The sequence below is a fragment of the Periplaneta americana genome, chromosome 3, assembly GCF_040183065.1.
Source record: "Periplaneta americana isolate PAMFEO1 chromosome 3, P.americana_PAMFEO1_priV1, whole genome shotgun sequence".
Taxonomy (NCBI): domain Eukaryota; kingdom Metazoa; phylum Arthropoda; class Insecta; order Blattodea; family Blattidae; genus Periplaneta; species Periplaneta americana.
This window is the reverse complement of record NC_091119.1, coordinates 165,384,458-165,397,106: the sequence shown is the minus strand read 5'-3', so window position 1 is coordinate 165,397,106 and position 12,649 is coordinate 165,384,458. Positions and strand designations below refer to the sequence as shown.

General features: G+C 33.1%; 1 protein-coding gene across 1 annotated transcript in view; it reads left to right on the top strand.

Annotated features, from left to right (window-relative positions):
- Positions 1 to 10,470: 10,470 nt before the first annotated feature.
- The window catches only part of LOC138696820 (uncharacterized), a 53,044-nt gene continuing 50,865 nt past the window's right edge, over positions 10,471 to 12,649 (top strand). Inside the window, exon 1 of the mRNA XM_069822255.1 lies at positions 10,471 to 10,624. The gene's annotated coding sequence lies outside the window, so the exon portion shown is untranslated. The remainder of the gene's footprint in view (positions 10,625 to 12,649) is intronic.

The window sequence follows — 12,649 nt, the reverse complement described above, 5'->3', positions numbered from 1 at the left end:
GTGCGATGAAGAGTTGTGTCAAATAGTGTGTTCTGAAATTGATCTGTGTGTTGAGTATTTTATTAGGGTGTGTTTTAGTGTGTCTATTTATGTGTGTGTCTATATTATAATTAACACAAATAAGATCGCCATTTAATGAATTATTTATATTCAAGTGTTAAAAGTAGTGTACGAAAGATTCAACATGGATTTCACAATAAGTGATTATTCCAGTATTTCAGAACAATCTTCAGAGATGTCAAAAATGTATCGAAGCATAAGAAGGAGGACACTTTGAACATCTCTTGTAACACAGATAAGATGCGCTTGTATTACATTTTAAAGTTTTTTATAAAAATTTTCCCCGATAAACAGGTTTTAGAAGCTTAAGGTACTACCATAGAAACAGCGGCCGATTTCGCGGTAACTGTGCGAGACGTATAACAGAAAATGGCTGCTGAGCATGCGATGTGAGGGAAGTGTCATGTATGGAGGAAATGGGCCCTATAGAGAGAGTCAAACCTAAGTGCGTTTAAATTCCTCCCGAGTGTCATTTATATTTGTCACTGTTACTCCAAGATATTTGAATTTTTCCCTCCTTTTCAAAGGATACATTTCTAATTTTTATATTTTCATTTCGTACAATATTCTGGTCACGAGACATATTGATCATATAGGCTACTTTGTCTTTTGGGATTTACTTCCAAACCCATCTCTTTACTTGATTCAAGTAAAATTTCCGTGTTTTCCCTAATAGTTTGTGGATTTTCTCCTAACTAGTACAGCACAAAGTTTTAGTATCAATATTTAATACAACACAGAAATATTCATGAAGCATTGTCGAATGTCATGAATTCACCTACAGAATAGAAGATTTGAAAAATTAGATAGGCCTACTTCTTTAATTTGGCTCTAAATAATCTTATGTTTTTTAGGTTGATTTTTTACATCCATAGGGAGACTATTAAACATTTTTACTGCCATGTAACGCACTCCTTTTTGTAACGTAGGCCTACTCCTTTTTGAATATGTGTAGATAATGTTTAATCAATGTAGGCCTACATTCTTTACTACAGTGTAAATAGTAAAAATAGACGTATTCTAGTGTACATAGTGTACATAATTTAAATTGTAAATGTTAGTGTAATTGTTAAAGTGGCCCATATTTTTTTCTGTCCCACTTGACGAAACAAGAGTCGCGTGAACCGTAAGTCAAGTACTTCGCTTGCTAGATGGATGTGCGTCGTTTACTTAAAAACTCCAGTAATAGGCTACTTAATCTTGTAGCCTTCTGGAACAAAGCACGGTCCCTAATTATAACAATTTAATATTGTTACATCATTCCGGCTCGAGAATTAATTTTCAAAGTGTCACCTGGCCCTTCAGCTGAAAACAGATGAACTACACTTATTTACACTAAGAGACAACACAATTCTGTTCGCATTTTGCGTTGTCAATCTCCGTTAGTGAGTTGTTTCAACTGTACTGAGGCATTTTCAACCGAGGAAGATTACTTTGGAAGAATTTTAAAATTAGTTTACACTTAATTTAAAACTGGTATTCTGCGATTAAAATTTAGTTTCTAAAAATAGTGTTTTAATTTTATTATTATTTTTTTAAGTGTTACTAGCATTATATGGTACTAATTTTTATTGTATTTATCTGATGCATGTAACTTATAAGATAAAACATTGTAATATAAATTAGATCATTTTTTAAATTAATAACAGTGTATATCTTCAATAAATGATTCCTTAGCATCGCCACAGATACACTTGATTGTACTTGTCTCTATATCTTGTCACTAGAAAGTTCTTGAAATTTATATTTTCCCCGCCATTCATAAAATATTTTGATATGATACCTCTTGCACGAAAGGAGAGATCTATAACTGAAACTCGATTAATATATTTCAGTATTATTTGTATTTATCCCGGTAATAATGAACAGTTTGATTCGTAGACATTTTGTTTTTGCAGCATTAACTTCCCAAGATTGTACGAGAAGATTCGAAGAGAACGGCAGTTATGTAGATTTTCAGCTCCCCCCTACAACACAATGTCAATACGGCGGTTGCTGTCGTCTGCGATACAACGAACTTTTCTGTTGATTTTCGAGTTCGTCATTTTTTCCGGTTATTATATGCTTATTTAAGTTGTGTTAACTCTCGCTAGTGGTTTTATATTTTATTTTATCCGTCTTAGTATTTATTTTATTATTGTAAATATTTTTGTTTTATCACTGTTATTATTATTGTTATTATTATTATTATTATTATTATTATTATTATTATTATTATTATTATTATTATTATCATTATCATTGTCACTATTATTTATATCATCAGCATTATTATTTGAACCCTGCTCATTTCGGATATCTATTCATATGTATTCAATTCAAATGTAAATTGTAAATAAATTTGTAAATAGTAATATAATTTCACATATATAGATTTCAGACAAAATCTAGAATTCAGTACATATTCGTGCTTCACTTACCTAATATTTAACACAATCTCAACGGCAAGAAATTTTGCGCAAAACCCGATAAATTCGCACTCTAAAATCACGACCATTTGCACATATATTGAGAAATTCACAACGTTAGATAAACTGTGTGTGTGTCAGCACTCATTCTTCTGGGCCTGAAGCTACTTGTTATTTTCTAGAAAGCATACTCCTCCTCTTTTGTGGGTTGGAACATAATTCTTTTGGTTGTCTTGGCACCCACTACAGAAACAAAATTAACACGGCAAATTTCATACTTTGAGCCACTACATGGGCGTTTCAAATTTGTTAACCTCGCTTTGCTTTGTGATGTACACCTTCTTACAGCTTTCTGTCACGAAGTTCTTTGATGAAAATCTTACACTTCATCAGTTTGGTTTCTTACTCTTGGCCAACGACTGTTTTATAGCTTATTTACAGATTAAAAGGCATTCTGTGATTCGTAAAAATATATAGGTACTTGCTTTAAAGTGTTTATAATTTAATTTCTGTATATAATAATAAAATGCGTATATTCAATTCATGGGCGTTTTACGAAAATACTCAATATTTCATTACATAGAAATTTATAAGTATGAAATTCAGGTTCTTTATTTGTTTAAGATATATATTCCTAATTCATCATGCATGGTTTAGGTATAGGTTCATTTGAGTCTGTTTCTATGTCTCAAGACGCTCTTGGTTTGACTATCGTCGTTTTGGTCTTCCTCTATATCTGTGGAATGCTTTCTTCGGTAAACGAGTTGATTCCATATTCTGTAGGTAATTTACCGTTTTTTTGGTATACCTATGTATTTTTATTATATTTCGAATGTTTAACTTCTCCCTATCCGGTGCAATTAATGGAAGAAATAACATTTATCTTCCTTCTACGAGACTAGATGGTTGCCAGTTGTTTTGTGATTGTCCTGTGATGTCTCTGCTGTGGCCCTGCATTGGTACTTTTTAGTGGTTTATTTTACGACGCTTTATCAACATCTATGGTCATGATATGAAGGTGATAATGCCAACAAAATGAATACAGTCCAACGCCGAAAGTTACCCAGCATTTGCTATAAATGGGTTGAGGGAAAACCCTGAAATACCTCAACCAGGTAACTTGTCCCAATCAGGATTTGAACCCGGACCCGCTCGCTTACGGTCAGGTATGCTAACCGTTACTCCAAAGCGGTGTACAAGTTAGTATTACAGAGGAGGTAAAATGGATGAAGAAAGAAGGAATTTCTTCCGAATGTCTCTATACCTCTTTTTGTCCATTCTGCTTAAATCTAAAAGTAGACGTAAAAATCTCATTTGAGTTTTTTATAGTTTGGTTTTAGATTGTATGTAGAATCAAGATGCAGTATTCGCTGCTATATTTCAGAGAGGCTTTTACTGTATTATGTAATCGTAATTTTGTTTGTATGGACATATGTTTTTTTATTAAATTTCGTTTAATAATAATTTAATTTATTTTCTTGTTCTTATATAATTTTATGTCTATATAATTATTTATATCGGAAATGAGGTTGCCAAAAGACAGCTAAATTCAGATACTTGTTCTGTGATATTTCCTTCCAGTTCTACTGTACTCTGACCCCTCTTAATTTTTTTTTTTTTTCCACACAATCTCGCAGCTTTTGTTTTTCCAAGAGAAATGTTCAATAAAGCAATCTTTTACAGCATTGTTTAATCTTTCGCAATTCTCAATTTTTCTGTTTGTTATAAAATGTTCATATTAAATTGTCAAATCACGTCGTGTACGTAACTAATGTAAACTTTCAATGTTTTCTCCAATTGTTTATCTGTAGGGTTCAATCCACATTCCAATTCAATATTAACAAATACCTTCGCTAGGCTGACCAGATTTTTATGGTCCAACAGGGGACATCGGCAATTTCAAGAAAAACCACAAACACGTCTGGTCAGCCTATGGCTTCGCTCCACGTTAGCTATCCTCACGTGCATCTAGGTTTTGTTTGTTTGTCAGTTTTACCTCCACATTTAACACTGACTTATAATCCAATGCTTTCTAGGGGAGTATATGTATATATTTTGGACTGATATTGAAGACAGATACACATTTGTCCTATAAACAGACAGAAAAAGCACTAAACAAACAAAACAGAGGAAAAATAGAGCGGAATCGTGCATAAGAAATTTCTTCACGTGTAAATCTACGCTCTCACAGAATAAACCGATGTCTTCTGAAGAAGACTTAGCGTATGGCAGCCGGTCACTTTATGTGTCTTAAAGCTGTACAATGTGGGACAAATAAAGAGGAGATTTTAATTTTGTTGTTGGTAGTACATGGATTCTTTAGTAGGCTTAGATTCATTGTCTTTATGTAGCTACAGTCTAGCATATACAGTCACAAGCTCAATACGTAATAAATATGCATCCATAGGTAGTTGCTAACCACTAGGATCGCTACTATCGCCTCATTACAAATAATGCGAAATAGTACCTGCATAGTCTATTGTTCCTAGCACCCTCAAAACTCAAGCTTCGTGACTGTATATACTAAACTGTGATGTAGCCTGATTGTCGCAATTTATCAAACATGGGGCATTGGACTGGTGAGCAACGAGAATTTGCTGCAAAATCTTATCTGTATGGTCAACGTGCAGAAGCTGCTCGTAAGGATTTCGCCGTCGCTTTCAATTCCGTCGTCATGATCCTGTACCCTCTTCTCATGCGATTAAACCCTGGGTTCGCAAAAGAAACAAGCTCAGCACTAAAGAAGAAACCTCAGGATAAAGAAGAAACTGCCAATGGTCGTGCGCAAACTGTTAATACAGCTCGTTATATGACAATGATTCAAAATTTTTAAGTAGTCAATTGAGAAGAAGAAATTTTCGTATCAACAGATCAACTTCGTTTCAGCAAGACGGTGTAACCAGCGAATAGGGATTATAAAGAATGGACACTGAACGAAATTTCCTGTGTTTTGTTTCTCTGTGCGCCAGCGTATAGTTCCAATTTCAAGCGCTAGAGGTTAGTGTAATCGAGCATACGCTAAGATAATAATTGAGAACAGAGTTAAGACACAGGATCCAAACATCGCCTACCTTATTGCATAATCCAGTAACGCTTTGCTTCAAATAAATTCAAGTTAACAGCTTTTCCTTATTTCTCAGTGACAAACTAGTTGTAATAATAATATTTTATATTTCAGATATAATAAATTATATTATAAAATAATATAATATATTATAAAATTAAGTATCGAATTCGTTTAATATTTGTATATAAAATATAATATAGGTATATGGTTTTACTTCTCGTAAGAGTTTTGTTTTTCCATTTTTAGCGCTATCACATCATTACATATTTTAATTGTTGTTGGAGTCAACGTCTCAACTCTCATTATAAAGGAACTCTAGAGTCTAGACATTACAGTTAATGACGGATTTATTATTTTTTTGATCCAATTTATTTTATTTGAGTGCATAATGTACCTAGATGTATTAATTATATATGTTATATTTCCGCTGTGTCGACTGCTAGCTGGTGTGATGTCAGCGCCAACTCTAGGGAGAAAGCAGAATCTCACGCTTTAGCTGGCTTGAAGGTCATTGAAATCAGTCCGGCTACATCAAAGGTACCGACGCGAAGTGTCCATTCTTTATAATCCCTATTCGCTGGTGTAACAGTACATATTGCAGCCATCTCTGTGACGGAAATGCGAAATTTGTTTGGGAATTATGTCATATCGAGAAATGGAGACATTCGCTGGCATGCACGATCCCCAGATTTAAGTGCATGTGATTTTTTTATTGGTGTATCTAAAAAGTAAGTTATACGCAAACGAACCGCGAAACGAAGACAGCAATTCGTGAATTCGTGAAGAAATGTCAAATGTCATCATAGTCGAAATGTTGTAAAGTGTAATGAGAAACTTGAAAGAGCGATTACAAGAATGTATGCTCGTTGGTGGAGAACATTTGAAGGATGTCATTTTCAAGAAGTAGTGGTTGTATGCAAATGGCATACTATATTCTGTATTTTCATATTATAATAAAAGTTAATTTAATACAATCTCTAAAGCTTCATTTCACTAGTTAAAAATCTCCCGTTTCTTTGGCCCACTCTGTATGCCTGCAAACAAATTGTGTGCCTATATTAACTATGAAAAAATTCATTGTTTCATCCTATGGAAATTTATATGTAGGCTATAAAAAATCAGTTAGTTTGTAACAATTAAAATACATTTAGGGTCTACCACCTGTCAGCATCAATTATAATTTAAAAACTAATAGCCCGTTGGTTACAGCAGAGCTTCTCTAGCCTTGAAATGAGGATGAACACCTCTCCCGCCCCCTCATTTCCTCTTCCACATTCATTTTCGCACGGTACTTGCTTTTTATCACAGCTATCGCCGAATACTCGTACCCAGCTTTGCAGTATATGATGTCACAAATGGACTAATAATAATTCTTCAGAACCTCGCAGAGAATATTTGAGTGTTGTTGCTAACTCGAAACTACAGGCGGAGATACGATTTCCCTGGAGGGGGGCACAATAGGATGGCATGTTAATCCACAAATACAACAGTTATCATGAGTATATGCAGCTCTGTATTTAGGTAGTGCTACGCACATGGGCCCGAAAAAATGTTGCATCCCCCAGCAACTAATTTAACATGCAAATCTTAAGACATTTAGCAGTAGAACTGTTAAAAAAAAAGATAGTGGCATTTAACAAAAAATTAGCAGATTATTGTTGTTGCTTAAGAAATCTCATTATTAAGTGCTGATCGCTTACTTAAAATTTCTCGCGGAAATACTGAGGAATTGTCTGCTGTACGTATCTGCGAACTCTTAGTACTGTATTATGCAGAAGATCGATGCTACATTTTGTATTATTATTATTTCAAGTCTGAAATCTTAGGACCCTATTCATAGACATTCCTAGTGCGGGCTTCCTGTGGATGATCAGCGAACTAACGTTTTTCGTATTCATAAACCAGTGTTAGCGATATGATATATGAATCCCGTACAAGTAACCAGTCGATAGCCGGGGTTAGATCAGCACGCTTTTAGTGTGGGCTAGCGAAATGTCTATGAATAGCACCCATAGTGTCAGTCTATTAGTTGTTATCAAAGCATTGCGTACACAGAAATGAATGCCACGTATTTAAAATAGGCCTATTTAATTAATGTTATTGCAACAAACAGAAGAAATAGATAAAAATAAAAGTATGAGGATGACGGCAATAATAATAATAATGATAATAATAATAATAATAATAATAATAATAATAATAATAATAATAATAATGATAATAATAATAATAATAATACGGTAGAGCATCGATTATCCGAAACAATTGGGGACGGGGTGTTCGGATAACTGATTTTTCGGATAACGGATCATATACGAAAACAAATTGTACCTGTGCTATAGGAGCAGTATGAAACAAAGAAACACTGATATTAAACACAAAACTGTACATATATATTTTGTATCACACGTCTACAAATAAAACATAGAACTGACTAGCCTAGTTTGTCAAGTTTAAAATGGCCATTAAAGTAGGCTTACAGTTTAGGAAAAGAAGTCCATTCTTTTTTTGTTTCAGAGCTGAGACTCGCTTTTTTGCAGCCAAATCTCGCAAACAACGCTAGCGGAACTTCTCCATGGTGCACAGACAAATTTGAATTTGCCGTCTGGAACGCTTTCGGTTATTATTATTATTATTATTATTATTATTATTATTATCATTATTATTATTAGGCTATCATCATCATCATCATCATCATCATCATCATCATCATCATCACCACAGGAGAATGGAGAAAGTTACACAACGCAGAACTTCACGCATTGTATTCTTCACCTGACATATTTGGAACATTAAATCCAGACGTTTGAGTTGGGGAAGGCATGTTGCAGGTATGAGTGAATCCAGAAATGCATATAGAATGTTAGTTGGGAGATCTGAGCGAAAAAGACATTTCGGGAGGCCGAGACATATATGGGAGAATAATATTAAAATGGATTTGAGGAATGTGGGAAATGAAACTAGGAACAGGATAATCTTGCACAGGATAGGGACCGATGGCGGGCTTTTGTGAGGGCGGCAATGAACCTCCGGCTTCTTTAAAAGCCATTGTAAGTAATAATAATAATAATAATAATAATAATAATAATAATAATAATAATAATAATAATAATAATAATAATCTTCTTCTTCCTAATAGGTGATAGTCCTAGAAGGACTGTTACGGTCTACAAAAGTTTTCAAGCCATATCTTCACAGGGCGACCCAGTGATCTTTTCCCTGTTGGTCTGTAGTTCAAGATCGCTCGAGGAATCCTTGTTCTAGGCATACGCTTGACAAGGTGAAGCCCGTTGTATTGATATTGATGAATATACTGCAGTACAGGTTCCATTCCCAGTTCTTGTAGGATGTCTTCATTTCTTTTATGATCCAATTTAGTGTATCCTGCTGTTCGGTGCATAAACTTCATTTCACTGGCAGTGATTCTATTTTCATCGCTTTTTTCGTAAGGTCCAAGCTTCTCTGCCGTAACAAAGGACAGGTCTTGCTAAGGTCTTGTACAGACGACTGCGGGTATGTTTCTGGACTAAAGAAGGTTTTATTAAACTGTTGATAATGCCTGCAGATTTATTTAATTTAATTTTTTTTGTGAGGTGTCTAGATGAGGTAGAAAAGAAAGCTTGAAACCAAGATAATTGAATTCATTAACCCTCTCTAAAATGTTACCATTTATACAAATTTTGCTTCGTACAGGTTCTCTGCCGCAGAATGCTATTATTTTTGTTTTTTTTTCCGTGGATATTTCCATGCCATGTTTATTACCTATAATAATAATAATAATAATAATAATAATAATAATAATAATAATAATAATAATAATAATAATAATAATAATAATAATAATTATTTATTTATTTATAATATTAACGTGCAAAACAACAGCACAAGGCCAATTACAATTTAGCACAAGATACAGAACAAAACAAAACAACAAATGATGATGAGAATGGATGATAGAAAATGGCAGTGAGATGAAATACAATCAATATAATAGTCAACATTAATCATTGACCAAATGTAACAAAATAAATAGCACAAATAATTATTAAAATTAGTAAGTGAGATAATTAAAATAATGACAATTAAATGAAATGAATTACAAATGAATTAATGAAATCATATAAATGAAGACTGGAATAATATAAGACACTTAAGACAATTAAATAAAATGAATTACAAATGAATTAATGAAATCATATAAATGAAGACTGGAATAATATAAGACACAGTGCAAACAAATAATTATTAAAATCAGAGCAAATACAAATAAACAATAATGACAAAATGAATAGATAATTACAAAAATAAACAATAAACTATACATTAAACGGACCTGAATGAATAGAATGTAAATAGGCAGCTTTCATGCATCTGACAACTGGAGAGAGAGATTTAGGCTTATAGGTATAACAATTTTTTTGAAATCTTAAACCATTCGATAATAATAATAATAATAATAATAATAATAATAATAATAATAATAATAATAATAATAATAATAATAATAATAATAATAATAATGGGTAAATCCTTGTCCATTTGCCAGTCTAACAACCGTATATCTACGCCCCTGTAAAAATATCTGCTGTTTAATAATAATAATAATAATAATAATAATAATAATAATAATAATAATAATAGTAATAATAATAATAATAATAAAATAAGTTAATACAATAAATCATAATAATAATAATAATTTTCCAAACTTGTTCATTATTTCAATTTAGGTGATCAGTACAGAAATTTAAACCAATAAATCTCTCCTTTCCGATATCATGAGAATTCTCTCTACGTCCCGAAATACCTAATCTGGGACACAAAGTGATAAAGTGTAAATCCTATCACATCAGAATATATAAAACAAAGTTTCAGTGGACCCAAATCTTCATCAAGAAAAAATTGGGACATAACACAGCGATGATTAAACAAATGAAGAGCGCATGCGTTATCATTGCCTGGTTGGCACTTGGTGGCAATTTGCGAATTAAAGACGGGGGACGCGGCGGTAAATCTGTGAAGTTCGTCTGGCAGTAGAGTGGTCAGTTGACGTGGGAAACATCGGAGAGTGAGGTTAAAAACAGAGCAGGTGAGTTGCCGGTACCTGAGAATCTATTTTCAAGCGCGTAGTGCTTCAGTGCAAAACCAGATCCTACAGCTCCGGATCGGCTATGTCCGGTTTTTTGCAGCTTTGTTTTAATATGACATAGTTGTAAACGATTCTGTATCAACTGCTTGTGGTTATAATTTATTTAGGCATTTAAAGTGAGGGATTATTGTAACAGGTGATAGTCGTGGCTTATTTTAAGCAACAATTTCTGTAATGCTTACAGACGGAGTAAGAGCAACTACAAAATCGTAAATATTTTAAGATACGCACCCGAAAAATTGCTGATAATAATAGTAAAAGGACAGGTATAGGAGTCAAAATTAAGATCTAAAAATGTATCGATTTGGTATTTATATCGAAATAGTAGGTGTAATGCAAATATTCCGTCGTGACCTATTTAAGATGTAAGATAACGTGAAAAATCCCAGAAGAGTTACAAAAATAAATATGTGTGAGCGAAAGTTATTGTATTGGAAGATACCATTAAGGAATTTTCATCGATAAATTCGGTGAATTGTGTGCTATATTTCTGTTGTGACTCGGTTTAAAGTACTATATCTGGGAAAATTTGAAAAGTCAGAAGAATAAATTATGTTTGAGTGAAAGTTAATGTAAATTTAAGATACCATTGTTATATTTTCATCGACAAACTTAGTGAATTGTGTGTTAGATTTCCTTCCTAGTTCATGTTGAGATATAATTACATCTGGAACTTTTCAGGAAATCTGAGAACGTGATTAATGTATATGGACGTGCGATAATAGTATATGTATTGATAGCAGGTTCGTTGTGCATCAGGCTTTAAACGTGGTTTATTTTAATATATATTTCGACAAAATCTGGTGGAGTCACAAAAAGCAAGATAGGGGATAAAGAGTAATGGAATTTGTAACGAGATTCCATTTTATTGCGTTTTAGACTCCAATTGTTGTTCATTTTAATATAATATTCGTAAGAAATCTCAAGAAAAACTCTGAAGGAAGAGAAGCAGTTTAAATTGACGCTTTGAAGTTATCGTTATGGGATTTTGATAGATAAACTATGTGTAACTTGAATCATATTGTAGTGACTTAACTTTTAAATATTTATTTGCACAAAAATAGAGACAAGAGTTGAAAATTAAGGTCTTTTAGGGAACCTTTCACGAGATTTACATCGAGAAATAGAATCTATTGTTTATTACTCTTCAGTCATGGACTATTTGAAAATATTCCTGCAACATCTTAGAAAAACTACAAAAATGAGTAAAGTTGACTTAAAATTAACTTCTTTTTAGGAAGCGTCATGATATTTGTATCGAGAAACTTGGAATTGTCGCGTAGTAAATTATACATACTTTATATCCGAACAATAAATACCAGGAAAGTCACAGATATAAACACACATGAAAGAAAATTAATTTTCGAGTATTTTTAGGTGTCATCGCGGTATTTTCGTCTTGAAACTGGCTGCATTGTGCCAGATTTAATTCAGTCGTAGCAACCAAATATATGCTACCATTTTTACTATATTATGTTGTGTCGTACGGACTTTGCCAATAGTATTAATGTTTTTAGTCGATTATTTAACGATGCTGTATACATCTACTAGGTTATTTAGCGTCAGTGAAATTGTCGATAGTGAGATGGTATTTGGCGAGATGAGGCCGAGGATTTGTCATGAATTTCATTCGCTTTACAATTGCGGAAAATTTCAGATAAAATCACAGCATATAATAAGCCCAAGCGGAAATCGGGCCTACGTCCCTGCGCAGCTCCGAATTAGCAGGCAAACGCGCTACCGCTTTAACTACGCCGGCGGCCTGTGTTAGTGCTTTTATTTAACGACATTAAAAAAAATAAGGTGATGTAAAAACATATGTGAACTCTTGAGGAAAGTGAAACATCTCACTAATATTAGTGGTTCTCTTTGAGTAGCAAAAATTTCTCTCCTCTTACTAAGAATGGTTAAATATTTGATATAATGGTGTAAAATCAGGAATAGGATTTTCTAAGTAGCATTAAA